Raw genomic sequence first — 18,140 nt, 5'->3', positions numbered from 1 at the left:
TACAATTCGTTATGTCGAAAACGAACTTTACAAATTTTTTGGTGAGGGGAGGAGGATTGGATGGGGGGGGGAGAGGTGAGAATGGGAAGGGATGGGAAGGGGAAACCAAGGAGTAGGCTACATTGCTTGATAAAAAATGTACTCATTATCTTGCCCATGTAATTGTAACCCCTCTGTACAGCATTTTCACTATTATGTATATATATATATATATATATATATATATATATATTCATTGTTAGAAAAAAAAAAGAATCCAAGGCTTGAAGGAAACTCTGTCCCTGACTTGTTTCGAGTGTGTTCTTTATTCATATAAAAATTATCTGGAAGCCGGGCGCTGGTGGCTCACGCCTGTAATCCTAGCTACTCAGGAGGCTGAGATCTGAGGATCGCGGTTCAAAGCCACCTCGGGCAGGAAAGACCGTGAGACTCTTATCTCCAATAAACCACCAGAAAACCGGAAGTAGCGCTGTAGCTCAAGTGGTATAGCGCTCTCCTGAGCTGAAGAGCTGAGGGACAGAGCCCAGGCCCAGAGTTCAAGCCCCACGACCGACAAAAAAAAAAAAAAAAATTGTCTGGAAACTTCTTCTTGAAAGTATTACAAAAGGAAACAATATGCCATTTGAAGGCCAGCATAGAATAAAAGGAAATAACGTTATTTTAAAGTGTTCTATTACAAGGAAACAAAGACTTGGAGGTTTTAAATTGTCTTATGCATGGATATTTCACTACTGAGATGATTCTGTTGTTGCAGAAGTCATTTATTAATTCCTTTAGTCTTGTCCTAAATTCTCCAGCGCAATTAGTATTCCAGAAAGGCCGGATCCACTAAGTATGATCAGCAAATGGAGCCTGCTATCAAACCAGTGCTTTCAGGATGGTCCCTAAGAAATATGTGCGTTTTTTTTTTTTTTTTTGCTTGTGGGTTTGTGTAGTTTGTTCTTGTTCTGGAGCTTGAACTCAGAGGCTGACCTATGTCCCTGAACAAATGTCTTCCCTGGCCTACTTCCCCCAAAGCTAGTGCTCTACTGCTTTAGCAAAAACCATTTCTGGCGTTTTTGGTGTTTAGTTACAGATAATGTGACAGACTTTCCTGTCTGGGTTGGCTTTGAACTGAGAAAGTAAAAAAGCCATGTGACATCAACTGTATCAATATTTCTGTTTTGAACCAAGGAATACTAGATGAAGTTTATTATAAAGCTAATATTTGACAATTTTTTAAAGAAAAGAATATGTCTAACAAAGAATCCATAACTTAAATAACTCCACAAATGTAGGTGCACTGAATCATTTTGGAAGCACTTTTTCAACTGCTTGGGAAGATAACTATTGACTTCATAGATCCTTTTGGGGAAACAGTGATATTTCCCTGTTGTCACTGGCTTTGTACACATGTATGCTGTACATACTTCAAAGGGTCTTACATAAAGGAAGTCTTGAAATTCTCAACAATATTTAAGTAAGATGCTCCCTTTATTTCTTTTCACATTTGGGGATCACTAAGTACCAAAGTTATGTAGAAGGCTAGGGTTAGAATATGGACATGGAATCTGTCTCCTAATATTATAAAGATAATTTATGTCATTTTGAGTTACAGTTTCTAAAGTAATAAAAAATAAGGTAAAACAGTAACAGAAACATAATTTTCTATCTTTCCTAACTCTCCAACAGAAATTAGAGAATCCAGTATAGTTACAGCAATCCCAAGATGGTATAGGATTTCATAGGATCACTAGATGGTGAAAAAGAAGATAAAAAAATGGTTCCTCTGGAACAATGGGAAACAAAATCTGTACCTACAGATTGTGATAAAGCTGGAAAATAGTTTCCACTATGCTATGTGTTTGATATTTTAGGTTTGTTTACACAGCAACTTTCCTCTCTCAGGAAATTACTCTATTCCTACTTAAGGTTTTGCAGCTTATAACACATCAACAAATAATGCTTCTAAATATAAACAAGCATGATACTAAGAGTAACCAAGGCTACTTCCGTTGCCATAGGTGATAAATAACAATGCTGTTGGGGAATAGTCAAACAATTTTGAACTTTTTCATACCTTTCCTCTTCTCCAAAATGAGAAGTCCTAGTCATTATATGTAAAACATTAATAAAGGATTTTTATATTTTTTTATTTTTCACACTAAAGCAAATACACTTTTCTTCCTTACAAGCCTGATTTTGAAAGAGTCACTCACAGTTATTTTATAGACAAAAGTTTACTGCTTTGGCTTAGGTGTTTTCCTGCCTTTGGGTGTTGCTCTCTATTATTTTGGCAACTATATAGAAAAACAAGAAAAATCCATTATGCTTTTGTTGAATTTTTCAAAGTCAAGCTGTCTTCAAACACAGTTTTCTATTCCCTTCTTCACTGCTAATTAAAGTTTAATTATTGCACTTTAAATAACAAAAACATAGTTTAATGTATATTCTCATTGAAACCAATGAAAACAGGCGTGTCTGCCATTGCTTTTTAAATTGTTTCGAAGTATTTTCCTTGGCTATTTTCATTATTGCCTTTGTTCCAGTCTTCCAATCAGGAATACAGTGTTACACAAAAAGATCTTCCTAAGATATAGGATGTTAGGCAGAAAAAAAATAGATATATAATTAAAGATTTTCATCTCTTAAGAGACTGAAAAGCTCAGAAGACATTTTGCTATTACTGGCATGGTTCTTAAGCTAAATGAAATGTATGTAAATGTGACAGTTATTTCAAACAATAATTATGGCTTATACTTTTCTGCTCCAATGAAATGAGTAACTTTACTGTCAATGAAATCTCTGACAAGATTGGAGGGCATATTGATTTTAGGGTAGGAAGGTTAATGTTAGAAAGCCAAGGGAGATTCCTAAAACAGCACTGCCTATCACTTATCAGTTAATTATACTTATGGCATATAAATACATGAATATGAATTGATTGAAAAATGTGTGACTTACACAATTGATTCAATGGTTACCAAAACCAGAAAACACTTCTCATTTATTATTATATCTATTATATCTAGTGAGGATTCAAAAATTTTTAGAATTATATTTTAACATTTATGCCAAAATATTTGTTTATTTTTAACAGTTTATTTTTAAATTTTGTCGGTCGTGGGGCTTGAAATCTGGGCCTGGACGTTGTCTCTCAGCTCTTGACCTCAATGCTAGTGCTCTACCACTTGAGCCACTGCCAGTTTTCTGGTGACTCATTGAAGATAATCTCAAAGAGCCGGCGCCAGTGGCTCACGGCTGTAATCCTAGCTACTATGGAGGCTGAGATCTGAGGATTGCAGTTCAAAGCCAGCTGGGGCAGGAAATTCTGAGTGACTCTTGTCTCCAATAAATCCACCAGAAAACCAGAAGTGGTCGTGTGGCTCAAGTGGTAGAATGCTCACCTTGAGCTGTAGAGTGTAGGGACAGTGCCCAGGCCCAGAGTTCAAGCCCGACGATAAACCAAAATTTAAAAAAGAAAGTTTCACGGACTATACTCCCTAGGCTGGCTTTGAACCATCATTCTCAGCCATCAGACTCCTTAGTAACTAGGATTACAAGCATGAACCACTGGCACCTAGCTACATAATTATTTTTTACACATTTATGAAGTATGGAGTGGTAATCCCATTCATTTATAGGTTGTGTAATGATCAAGCTATATCATATCCATTAGTTTCTGTATATAACATTTCTTTTTAGTGAGACTGCTCGAAAAGTTATCTTTTGGCTGTGATGAAATATCTATTCTTAACTATAATCACTTTGGTCCTTATGGTATACAATTAATATATTTACTTTTAGTATTAGAAGTCTGCTAATTAAACTCATAGAAAACATGAATTGTATGGTGAGAGAAGTTCATGGTTCCATTACTTGTTTTAGGAAAACAATTATGCCTTTTGTTTTCAATTATATTTCTGTGGGAATGTGAACTATTCATTGATTTAACTGTTAAAGTTGATAACTGTTACATTATATCAAGTTGATTTCAACTTGTATTTGAAAATTGCACATTTAACACAAATATGCTTGCACTTTCTTCTACCACATAACTAAAATAACAGTAAAGCAAAGCTTGGTGTTAGTGGGTCATGTGTAGAATCCTAGAAACTCAGGAGGCTAAAACCTGAAGAAATTTGGTTCAATGTCAGTCTAAACAGACAAAAATGTGAAAATTTATCTCCAATTTTCCAGCAAGAAGAAGAAGATGAGGGTATGGCTCAAAGGAAAGAGTGTGTTCAGCCATGAGCAAAAAGTACAAGGAAGACAATTAAACATAGAGTTCAAGCCCTAAAAATGGCATAGACACACAAGACAACAATAAAAAGTACTATGAACATCAATTATGAAGACAAAATAGTAGAAAAGATCATGAGAAATATTGCATGAAGAGCTGGAAGACAGAAATCATTTGACAGAATTTTGATTCAGGAGAGGGAAAAATCACAGTCTCATTGGTACAATCACATTGTACTCATTTTTGTTGAAACCTCGATACTGGGTAACACGTGAAAGAGTAGATTGGATTACCTGACATAACAGACATTGCCTGTGACTGACTATGCACCATCCCACTCTGCAAAAATCTAAAATTGTGCTTGCTAATTTAAATAAAACCTCATATTAGATACTGTTTGGTCCACACAGACTGGGGTCCTTATTTTGAGGCTTCAGACTTATGTGAGGCTTTTGTTAATAACCAGTCCTGTTGTACCCACTTTCCTTTGTGCACCTATACCTTACAAAGCTGACACCAAGCCAAGGCTTTGAACTAGACACCACGGTGTTAATCTCTCCCTTTCTCCAGCTACAACTCTTTTCACATGCTATCCCTGTCTTAGCATTAGTTGTTTTCTTACTAATCCCCACCAGGAAACTCTTATATTCATCTAAACTCACTATAAATATCCTAGTTCAAAATGGGATTAAAGGTTTACCATTGGCTGAGGCTCTCATGTGTAGGTTTGCTCCCTAATAAATCTGTGCTACCATATCTCTCTTTTCTTCATGTCTTTTGAGTCTGACAAATGAATGATTCCGTTAGATGTAATCCCATTTATCCAACCTTACTTTGGAAGTTTTGACCTGTCCCAAGGAGCCCTCGTGTTTCCTCGAACTCTTCCTGTAAAATTCTAAGGTATCTGGAATTACATTAGGGTCTTCAATCTATTTGGAATCGATTATGGTGCAGGAGTATATATAAGGATCTAACTTCAGGTTTCTGTGTACACACAATTCCATCAGCGCAAGTTTTTGAAGAATTTGTCTTTCTTCCATCCTGTGTTTCTGGCTCCCTTATCAAAGATTATGTGCCTATAGGAGTGGATTCATTTCTGAGTCTTAAATTCTGTTCTATTGATGGAAATCTGTGCTTCTATTGGAAAGAATGGCATTATCACATTCCTGAGGAAATTGACTTCTCTGTAAACTGAAAAGCAAAATTCTAAGTTTATAAGATAAAATTGAGGAAAATTTTGAGCACATAATCTATAATATATAGAGAAAAATATGGGAGAGAAAAGATAAGATGAAAAGTAGAGTAGCTATCAATTGAAGAACTCATAAACAATTACCAAAACTATACAAGAGAGCTGGGGTAAAGCTCATTTGTAGGACTAGACTAATATATACAAAGACATAGGTTCAATCTCCAAGAAGACCTAATAATAAGTTAATAAATAGTAATAATAAAATAATTACTTGAAATAAATGCTTTCATATTAGAGAGGCCTAAATCCTAAAACAGTAAAAAAAATACCCTCAATTCTTGTATCCAATGACATGAAACTACAAGAATGAAGAGGAAATAGTTTTCCATTTCTCTCCTTTCTTTTCCTTTCCTGATTTCTTCTTTTCTTCTTTCCTTTGGCACTACTGGTGCTTGAAGTTGCTAAGGCTCTGACCACTTTAGATTATTTTTCAGATGAGGTATTCCTTTTTGGCCAAGCCGCCCTTGAGCAATAATCTCTTACCTATGGCTTCCACAAATGAGAGATAACAGGGAAATTACCCTATATCTTGCTTTCGTTTTGTACTTTCTCACGACTTTTTTTGGTCAGAACTGGCCCAGGATATCAGTCTTCTAAATCTCTGCCTTCTAATTAGCATGGTGTAATTCAATTAAAACTTGGACCCATACTATTTTTCATTGTAAACATTCAATATTGACTTCTGTTTTCTAGATATCATTAAATTCAATTGAGGTTAGTATGGATATTTATGATGTTATAAGAAGAACATAGAGAAATCCCTTGAATAGGTATTTTCAGTTTCTTTAAATATTTATAGTATGAGAATAAAAGTAGGACATTAATATTTCACAAGTATTATGCAGACTATATTTGTTTTAGTGATTTGGTGCACACATTAAGTTCAATATAATTTTATCAACTCTATATGAATACTTACAGACACGTTTCTTTACCAAAAATAAGTCTGTCTCATGCTTCCCTTTTATAATTAAACCCACTACTTCTCTTGGTCCCATCCCAAACCTGTTTCATCCTGGAAACCAAAACATTTTTTTTTTTTTCTGCGACTTCTAGATTATGCAATAAATAAGCTTTTAGGATTGCCCTCAAATCTATGGTAGATTATTCCCTGTTGTTTTATGCCTTAATATTGTATTGTATTCACTCAATTAGCCTTTTGGTTCTGTTATTAGAGAATGTAGCACAATTCGTTTCCCATTCACCTGAAGAAAGCTTGAATTGATTTCCATTTCTTTAACTAGAGGAAATAATGCTGCTATAATCCTCTGTGTTTTGACCTTTGAGTGAATGTTAGTTTATTTTTATGAGACAAAGCCTGAAGAGCTCAATTCCTGTGCTATACTCTAGATGGCTGCATATTTCATATTCTAGGAACCTGTCAAAATGTTTTCAGAAGTGGCTTTCCCATTTGAGATTCCTGCCAGCATCCAGTTTCTCTGTTTCTTGATAGCATTTAGTATGGGCAATATTGTATTATGTGCAGTAATTCTCATACATGTTTTATGATGCCATTTTTGTTTTAATGTGCATTTATTTGATGACTAATGATGCTTTTCTTGGGCTTATTTTTCACAAGATATATTTATCTAGTTTCTAATTGATGTTCTTTTTAACATTAGTTTTTGATAGTTCTATGTAGAGTATAATTTGAGGCATTCTTCAGGTACAGGATTTGCAAATATTTTATTTTTGACTATGGGTACATTTCATCAACATTATCTTCATCATCATTATCATCATCATTATTATCATATGTTGGTCTTCATCCATCCTACAAAAGACAGCCGGGGTCTGAGGAAATGTAAGTGCGGCAGCTCGCCTGTTACCCAGTCTCCCTCAGCCCAGGAAACAATCAGACCCATCAGGGAGTCAAATCAAGCAGGAAGAAACTCGTTTATTAACACAGAGCAGCCCTTTTAAAGCAAAAAAGAGCAGGTGGCATGGCAAGGGAGGAAGAGGAACCAGTCTCTGTCAAGGTCACACCCTATCATGAACCTAAGCTTCCACAGGCTGGTTATGCACTGAACGAAAGCAAATTGGGCTCTGCCCACTCAACTCCCTCTCAGCACCATCTTTGCCGCCCATGTGCCCTACAATCATCATCATCATCATCATCATCATCATCATCATCAATCATATCATCATCATCTATATTAGTAGTAGTATTATTAGCTTTATAAGTGTATGTATGGTCCTGGGACATGAACACAGGGTACCTGAGATTAGTTTCAATTTGTTAACAATTTACCATTTCAGTCATGCCTCATTTCTGGCTTTTTTGCTGATTAAACAGAGATAAGATTTTCAGGGATTTTATTTTGTGGGCTGCCGTCAAACAGCAATTCTCACATCACAGCCTACCAAGTAGTTAGGTTCAGATACATGAGTCCCCTGCTCCCAACTTCTATTCACTACGTGCATATGAGCTTTCACAGACTAAATTATTTTATACATTTTTGAGTTCTACTATATCGAGTTTTCCTTTCCTACAATTTTAATGCCAAATTTATGTATGTTTCATCTCCAAAATTGTCAAGGCATCTTCCTTTGTTATACATTTACATCACTCTTTTTGTTTTATATGCCACCGTCAAATCCTGCTTGAAGTTAATATTTGAATAAATTGTTATTTTAAGTCAATGTTCACTTTTTAATTCTCGCCAATATTGTCTAACCTATCACCACTTATTAAAGAGAATGTCACTCCACAATTGTTTGGTTTTACACTCTTATTACATATTCTTTGATAACAATTAAGTGGCTCTAATCTGGTGTCCTACAGACACATTGAGCTGTATTATCTTTCCTCTACAAATATAACAATTTTACACTAATATAGCTTTAATATTAGACAGAGAAATATATTCCAGTTTATTTTCCTTTGTCAATGAGTCAAAGAGTGATGGTCAGGTGTTTTTAGAAATTTTCATAAACATAAATAAAACTGTGAAGCTGGGCACTGTTAGCTCACGCTTATTATACTAGCTGGATAGGAGGCTGAGATCTGAGGATTGCGGTTCAAGGCAGCTGCAACATGAATGTCTGTGAGTCACTTATCCCCAATTAACCACCAGAAAACCAGAAGTGGCACAGTTCCTCAAAGGGTAGAGCACTCACTTTGAGCTGAAGAGCTGAGGAACAGTGCCCAGGACCAGATTTCAAGCCCCATGTATGACCCAAAAAAGGGTGGTGGGGACAATTAATACCTTTGCTCAATTGTATCCTCCAATCCATAAAAAGTATATATTTCCATTTACTTAGATTTTTGCTTTTATATTCAGCATTGCATAATTTTCAATAAAGGTGAGTCAACAACACTTTAATACATTTTGACGATATGTGGAGATGGAACAAAAAATTCACAGAAAACAGACGAAATATCAGGGGCAATGGGAATGGAGAAAGATAAAAATGAGTTAATCAAGCCCTTGATCAATATGTGAGTGTGTAAAATATTTCAATAACATTTCTTTGTACAATTAATATACACCAATTAATAAATATCTTCCAAAGGCATTGGTATTCAAGTATGTCATAAAGGATAAATAGAGATTTTGTGGTGAAATAAAAGATAGAAGATACATACTTATATTAATAGTTATAGTAATAATAAACTAAGAAATTTGGTCAACATTCTGAGGTCTCATGGCTCATTAGAATACTAGGCCCTTGGTATCTAACATAAGACTAAAATGTTAGACTTGAGCCTATCTTTAAGACTGCTTAATGCTCTTGCCTTTTGAGTAAGTATTCTCTTTATTGTTGTTGTAGTTGCTGGTGGTGGTCGTGGGCCTTGAACTCTGGGCCTGGGCGCTGTCCCTCATCTATTCAGCTCAAGGCTAGATCTCTACCACTTAAGCCACTTCTGTATTTCTGGTGGTTTATTGGAGATAAGAGTCTGATGGACTTTTTCTGCCCAGGCTGGCTTTGAACCATGATCCTCATTTCAGCTTCCTGAGTAGCTACAATTATAAAATGAGCCACCAGCACTGGGCTGGAAACAGTATTCTTAGTACAAAGAAAAAATACAAGTGATTTGGAACCAATATGTAGAAGGCTGCCTTTTTGGCTTCAGAAGAGAGCTGGCTGGTATCTTTTTTTTTTTTTTTTTTTTTGGTCGTGAGGCCTGAACTCTGGGCCTGGGCACTGTCCCTTGGCTCTTCAGCTCAAGGCTAGCACTCTACCACTAGAGTCACAGCTCCACTTCCGGCTTTTTCTGCTTATGTGGTGCTGAGGAATCGAACCCAGGTCCTCATGCCTGCAAGGCAAGCACTCTACCACTGAGCCACCTTCCCAGCCCCTCTGGCTGGTATCTTATGAGTAGATAGATTTAGGAAAAATTGAACATATAAGTCCACATGGAAGGCTACAAAAAATTTTAGTGAAGTTCCAAAAATGATAAGGACATGAATTGCAATAACTAGCTTGGTAATAAGGGGCATGTTTGGAAGTTTGGTCTCTATTGTTACTTTTGTAAATGTACAATGTCATTTTATTCATTTCTGTTGTTGTTTCCTTAGTATGTTCTTTCTCCTATGGAATATCCCCTGTTGTCACTGTACTCGATTTTGATACCCTGCATCTTGTATATACATGTCTAATCTGGGGAGGGTAAAGGGAATTACAAAACGCTGAAACTGGTTCATGTTAGGGAACAAGATAACTTCAGAGTTAGAATCAGGAAATTTTTGGGAATTATGGCAAACTGTACTCATTTCCAGAGTGCAAACTGGAGTATTCTTTAGAATGATTAAAAACTAGAGTCTTTTTCTTAAACATTAGAATTGGACTATAATTAGGGTCAAAGTTAGGTCTCAGTTCCAGCTGGGATTAGTGTTAGCATTAAGGAAAACTTCATTTTCAACATAGTGTCTTGTGAGTATCATTTTGGAAATGGTTCATCCTATGTTGAACCTAAATTTTCTATTTCTCTAATCCTAATTCTAATTCTTTCTGGGATCCTAACCCTAACCATAAAACCATAATAGTAATGATAGCTCAATTCAAAAGTTAAAAAAGTATTCAATTTTTATTCATCCTATTAATCCACTTTACATCTTGAGTTAAGCTGCAGTTTAGCTTAACTTTTCCAAATTAGTTTATATGCGCATATATAAAGATGTAATTTTATGTGAAAAACAAGATCTTTGGAGGTACCAGTAATGAAAAGCAAATAGAGGGAGTATAATCAAATACTTTAAATATATTATGGAATTGCCACGTCTGACAATTAATATCCATTAACAAAATAACTAAAAATTAATAAAAATACACTGCCTTCTAGTGTTCTTTAAGAGAGCCATGACATGTCTTGTGAAATACTTACGTTAGATAAACTTTGTTCATGCATAATTTATATTATTATTGGCCAATTATTTAACTTAATGAATAAAAATATATCAAATAAGATTCCATGACAAAAAATATAAAACAGTTACTTAGTAATTGTTTGAGAAATAGTTATAGTCATGCGTTTTAGGAAACTGAATTTCTTTTTCCCTACAAAGGAATGAATTAGGTTTACTAATCTAATATTTGTAGTAAGTTTAGAGAACATAATTGGCATGAAAAACATCTAACAGTGCACCTTCTCTTGACTGAGTGATATTTTAAACATTGTCTTTTATTCAAATGAATACTTAGGTTTACATTTCAGAATAAATGCAATTTTATCTCCTTTCAGAATAAGTACTTGCCCTGCAATTAAATGTACTAGCATATTCAGATATTTAAAAGCTAAATTTTCTGTTTTATATGTAGCTCAACATATTCAGAATGACATGATTTTTTATTCATAAATATCTTACCTTAGATTTTTGCTTCACCAATATAAATTGTCTCATGAGGTTGTAGTGAAGGCTCCAGTAACCAGAGTGGTCAAAATCATTTCCTGAATTCTAAGTTTTAAATCTAATAATTTTTAGGCTTTGATAGTATCATTTATTGTCTTTTCAGAGCAACTAAGCTAAAATAAATACTATTTTTAAACATTTCACTCACATTGTAAATAGTATTAACATAGGTTAAAAAGAGACTAATTATTTAAGATTCAACGTATTTGGTGATCTTAGTGTGAAGAATGTAGAGAGTAGAGATTTTTATATTCAATAAATATTTTTGGTTAAATTAAATCATATATCTGGATTTCTAAATTGGAGGTTAATCACATGGAAACAGGAAAACAATAAAGGAGTAATTACTTTGGGAACATTTTTCTTCTTAAAACTATGAAGCAAAAATATCTCTAAGAATATATTTTTCAATAAAATGTTTCAACTCTTCGTAAAGTGCATTATACTTTAATATAAAGTTTTTCTCAAAATAGAAATCCTGCAACTAATCTAATGTATGTTTTCATGCACAAAATTCTGTGACTTCTAGTCTTGTTATGTGATTTGGTTTATATTTTTTAGTTGTGACATGATCCCTATTTACATTTATTACAAACATCTGTAATTAAACAAATCATCCTTGTACACACTAATTTATCTTTTTTCCTGTCTCCAACCGGGAAGGATGATGTGCTGAAGTATATTAAATGAAAGTACTCTAACAAAGAGTTTTTATGGAATGAAAATTTGCAACATGTGGATGTTCTACTTGGCTGAACAGGAATTCTTGTTTCTACAGGGCTATCTTACCTTTTAAACCCACAAGGAAAGCCACAAAATTTGAAGTTCATATGAAGGAATTGCATTCCTAAATTATGTGGCAACCCTGCTCAAAAGTTTGATCTTATCACGAGTTTTTGTGCTTGCTGGCTGATCTATTTCCTTATCATACGTTCCATATTTTTAAGCATATTAGTAATTCAGCTGTGAGTACATTGCATGAGACTCCTGAATTCACAGCTATTGCTGTGTAATAATCAGAAGGGAGGAAAAAGATTATATTAATCTCCAATTCCTCCCTTTGACCTTCAATATACAAATTAATTGTCAAAACAATCATGTAAGATGTTAGTTAATTTTTCCCTTTCTAATTAGAGCTTAAGCAAGTGCTTTTAGCAGTTAAAAGTGGATTGTATTACAGATACAAAGTCTTCTTCTATAGGCTCATGAATTGAAAACTTGTCTTCCTATATTGAAAGCACAATTAACATTTACAGTTTTCCAGTTATTTTGCTGACCTATCAGTTCTGATCATAAATCCTCTTATGAATTTTCATAGTATATTTGAATAAATCACACGATTTGCATGTACTTATCATCTTAAAGAAAGGCAGTCTACTTTTATATTTTTCATTGTATGTGACAAACCCTTATTTTTTGTTTCTCTATATGCTGAAAAAAATGTATACATGGAAACAAGATATTGACAGCAAATCTGAGTGTAATTTTCATTTTTCAAATTTCAAATATAATATAAACTTTGTTTTGACTCGTCATTTTTTAACAATGAGTGATATTCATGAACACTAATATTTTGGTGCTTTTAAGTAAATTGAGACTTGATGTGGTATGGTAGTTCTTGTGTCTAGTTGATTTAATCATTAGATTATTCATATATAAACATGTGCATTGCACTTTTTTATTTTTTTAATCTTTTTGTGGAGGGTTCCGGTCATGGGCCCTGAAATCTGGGCCTGGGCGCTGTCCCTCAGCTCCTCAGTTCAAGGCTAGCACTCTAGCACTTGAGCCATAGTGCCACTTCTGGCTTTTTTTTTCTGCTTATGTGGTGCTGAGGAATTGATCCGAGGGCCTCATGCATGAAAGGCAAGCGCTCTACCACTGAGCCACCTTCCCAGCCTCTACTTTTGTATTTTTATATATAAAATAGTCCCCAAGGTTTCACTTTAAAGTATAATGGGGGAGGGCTGTCTTCATGTTAAAAACTTTATATATATTTCAATTAAAGTATTAGAATGGATTTATTGATTAAAACATAGAAAAGAGTAAATAGTTAGGTTTCTTGCGTGAGACTGCATAAATTTCATATGAATGCAGCTCAAGATGAGACTGAGAGATAAATTAATATTTATATCACTGAGATATACATCACAATATAGGAAATATAGGCATTTTAAGGAATTAGTCATTCAAAGCCCTTGATATATAATGGAGGAAGAATGGAATTGAAAATAGCAGAGGATAACAAATCAATATGCAGAGATTATGATTTTCTAATACTAATATGAAAGAATTGAAGCTTTAGTCTTCTGAAAAAGAAAGTTTAGCGTGTAAATTCAATATAAGGCATCAGCTGTGATGAGTCTTATATCTTTCCTCCAAGATATCCAATAGTACTATAGTCATCCTCTAAAAAATAAATAAGTAATTATTTTAATAAGCTTTGCTTAATATTAATTTACTTGAAGAAAAAAGGTTAAAATGTCTGCTCTTTCAGTCAATGTAATAATATACATTTCATATTATTACTGTCTCTTCATACAAGCCTGAAATCACTATTTCAAAGTAACATAAACAGAAATACAGAAATAACTGGAAGTGAACAGACAAAATATTACCTCCTCTGGGACACAAGAACACAGGCAATACTCAGGAAAATTTATAGCTTTGAGTATATACATCAACAAATTAGAACAATCTTAAATCAGCACTAATAATTCACCACTAGGTCCTTGAAAAACAGGAATAAGCCAATTCAAAAACTGGTAGATAGAAATCATACAAATTAGATTAAAGAAATAAATGAATTAGAGTCTCAGAAAAACATACAATCATAATTGACTTCTAACTACTAGTAGCTCAGAAATTCGCCCAATAATGTAAATGTAGCTATTTTCAGAGATAGACTCAACCAGCTCAAACCAGTGAACAAAACATACGCATAAGATTCTAAGAAAATGTTTTGTTCGACTTTTTAAAATAAATTTACTCTGTTGTTAAGTTGATTTATAGATGGATTACAATTATATGAGTCAGGTAATGAGTACATTTCCTTTTATGAAATGTCTTCAGTTCCCTCATATTTTCCCATTCCCTACCTTCTTTCCCCACCCATGTGTTAAATAGTTCACTTTCATCAATATTCAAGGAACTCCACTGCTTCATTTTTTCACCCTTTCCCTAAAGCTCTGTGCCCACCCCCACCTTCCTGAAGATGTAGAATGAATATACCATGCATAAGGTAAAGAAGACAGAATCATCACAAACTACAAATAACAACAACATACACTAAACAAAAAACGGAGTCTTCTGTTTCCATACCTCATAGTTTGTTTCAGGATGTTTATCATGTTAAATAAATGTAATTGTTTTTATAATAAAGTTAATTCAGGGATTAAGGTATGATAAACTTATAATTTTCTTTCTATTTAGTAATGCTTTTATTTTACATTAATATTGTAAGTAACACAATTCAAATCCTAGTGAAATTTGAAGGTTCAGATTTAAAGTTAAATATTCGAAAGGTCTAATATTTCCATTTTGGCAACCAAACTGAAAAACAGGCATGTTTTATCCTCAGGAATGTCATTATGTCATATGCAATTTTCATATGTAATTTTACCTACATTTTCTCTTATATGATAACATATTATCTGCTAATCAGAGAGATAGAAAAAGATTTTTAATTATGATATGAAAAATGCATTGACATGAATGAATGAAATCAGGGAGTAGATGGCCAGAGCGGGGTGGTTCTGTTAAATATTTTCACGATTTTGAATGATCTGGTGTTTTTGTATGTGTGGAATTATGAATGTATTTTGTCTGGACAAGAAAGTTTGATTAAAAGATCATTGTCTGATACCCAATATCTGGAATCTGGAATCTAACCTGAGTCAGAGTGGTAAGTACGTGTGTGTGTGTGTGTGTGTGTATGTGTGTGTGAGTATGTGTGCATGTGTGTGGGTGTGGGTTTCTCTCTGTCTGGATTTAGAAGGAAGTATTTTATTTCCCTGAGGGTATATACTTAATTCTATTAGGTATACTCCATTAATGACAGCAGATAAAGTTAATTAACATTTTGTGCCATATATTTATGTTCCTATGATTGCATGAACAAACTAAAAATTATGTTTGGGGTATGAGTTTGTAAAAGGTCAGCTGAAAGTATAAACATTTGTAATCTTGAGAAAGATATCAATGGCAATCATTTCAGTGTAGATAAATTTTGACAACACTTGCAGTGATAGGTAATCCTATATCAAAATGCAATATTTAGTGATTTTCCATAGCTACACTATTCTATAAATTTGTAGGAAAACAAGTTAAATTATAGAATCATAAAAGTAATGTGATTATTTATTGCAAACAGTTTTACAGTTAGGTCCTGATTGTAAGCGCTAGGATCAACAGAAATAAAAACACAATATACAACATGGAGTTATATATTTTTAATGAAGCACATTTTAATATACTCTACATTGTTAGAAAGACTAGAACGTTGGGTGAGCTTTATAACCTACCATAATAGGTGATATTTTCCATTTATTAAGCAGAAAGGCTTACTCAGATTTACAAGACTGAATGTTTCAGTGTATGTTCAGCTGGTTTTATTGCTTTGCGGGCCAGTGCCAAGACAATGTCAAGGAGAGGAGTATGTCAAAGAGAAATGTTTTTTACCTAGAATGATTAAAAGATAAAAGAAGAAAGAAGATGAGAGTCTTTTTCCCATGGGTTTCACTCTGAAGAACTTAATCTCCAGAAGAACTATTCAGGTATGCTCCACAGTCTGGGAGGAAATGGAATGTCATTTTTCTTTAACACATAGGTCTTTCGGGGGCATTCTAAAATCAAATGGCAACATCTTCACCAATGATAATAACTTGACCAGGGGTGGAAGCCATTAGATATTTCTATAAATTCTAATCAGATCTCAGCAGACTAAATATTTCATGGAATTCCCATTAAAATATTTTCTTGCAGACTGACTGGGTCTTCATAATGTGTATCTGTGTGTTTCTATGTGTGTGTTTGAATAAACTAATAAAACAATGTGGCAGATAAAAGTATTAGTATGGTCTTTTGTTTTTCTTCTCATACTATGAAAGTCTTTCAAAATTCCCAATCAAATCCCATCCAAGATTCAAACATTAATGCTGTCCCAAAATTTCTTTATGTTAACCTAAGTACATCCATCTCATTTCAGATGGCCATGGTACAGGAAATTTTTAAGTCTTCCAATTTCGTTGTCACCAAGGAAACAACATAAAATATTGCTTTAAAAAAACCTAGAATGTAGAACATTTTAGCCAGAAAATTGAAGGAGTATACATTATAGGATTTAATTTAAATATTTAGTCACATAAATGGATACTTTTTATCCCCAACTCAGAGCCCTTTTAAACTACGTAATTGCACAACTCATCTATTACCATCTTCCATGAAGACAGTCCTTGCGGTAAACAAACCAGATGTGGTGAACAAATTAACATGTACACCATTGTTACATGCTGCTGTTCTAAAGCATGGAAATGAAAGAGCATTTAATGTCTGTGAAGTGCTGGTTCTAAGGACTATGGAAAGTGACTACTTTGCACCATAAATAGAAAAATCCACAGATGTTTTAAGTTGTGTTTTGTTGTTGGCATTTGTGAGATATATTTTGGAAAGCACAATGAATGAAAGAATGCTATTTTGTAAAACTTTGCTGGCGGACACATTTACTGAAATGCTTCATATGAGAAGGCAAACAATTGGGTGGGTAGGATGTAGTATGCAGCTTTAAATACAGACAAGCAAAACAAAGAATGGGAATATTTTTTCTTAACAAATGCTTTCTGGTTATATTGTGCTATACACTATAATGATGAAATAAACATTTCTTTGGAAAAGTAAGGAGAAAACACTGTCACCTGTTGAATTTCTTTTTAAAGTAAATCTTAAATATCAAGGTCAAAGAAATTTAAAAGCCTTGTATATGACAAACCTACAGCCAGCATTATACTTAATGGTGAAAAACTAAAGCCATTTCCTTTTAACTCAGGAACAAGACAAGGATATCCACTCTCAACACTTCTCTTCAATCTAGTATTAGAATGCCTAGCTACAGCAATAAGACAAGATGCAGACATAAAGGGGATCCAAATACGGAAAGAAGAAATAAAACTCTCACTCTTTGCAAATGACATGATCTTGTATTTAAAGAATCCCATAACTCCACTCCCAAATTTTTCAAGCTAATTCAAAACTTTGGCAAAGTAGCAGGGTATAAAATTAATCCCCCAAAATCAATGGGTTTTCTGTAGGCCAACAATGAGAAAAGTGTGGCTGAAATTAGGAAAGCAACCCCATTTGTAATAGCCCCACAAAAAAATAAAATACCTAGGAATTAACTTAACCAAAGAAGTGAAGGACCTCTATGATGAAAACTTTAAAATCTTGAAAAAGGAAATCAAAACAGAACTTAGAAAATGGCAAAACCTCCCACGCTCCTGGATTGGAAAGATTAACATCATGAAAATGGCAATACTTGCCAAGGCTATCTACAAATTCAACGCGATACCTATCAAAATTCCAACCTTATTCTTCAAGGAACTAGAAGAGGCAATCCAAAAATTCATATGGAACAATAAAAGACCCCGAATAGCAAAAACGCTCCTCAACGGAAAGAACACTGCTGGAGGAATATCAATACCAAATTTCAAACTCTAATATAAAGCCATAGTAACCAAAACAGCTTGGTATTGGCATAAGAACAGAACTCAGGACCAATGGAATAGAATTGAAAACCCAGAAAGAAACCTACAAACCTATA

This window comes from Dipodomys spectabilis, unplaced genomic scaffold (assembly GCF_019054845.1).
Source record: "Dipodomys spectabilis isolate Male_0828 unplaced genomic scaffold, ASM1905484v1 ptg000242l, whole genome shotgun sequence".
Classification (NCBI taxonomy): Eukaryota; Metazoa; Chordata; class Mammalia; order Rodentia; family Heteromyidae; genus Dipodomys; species Dipodomys spectabilis.
Note: the sequence above shows the minus strand (reverse complement) of the source record.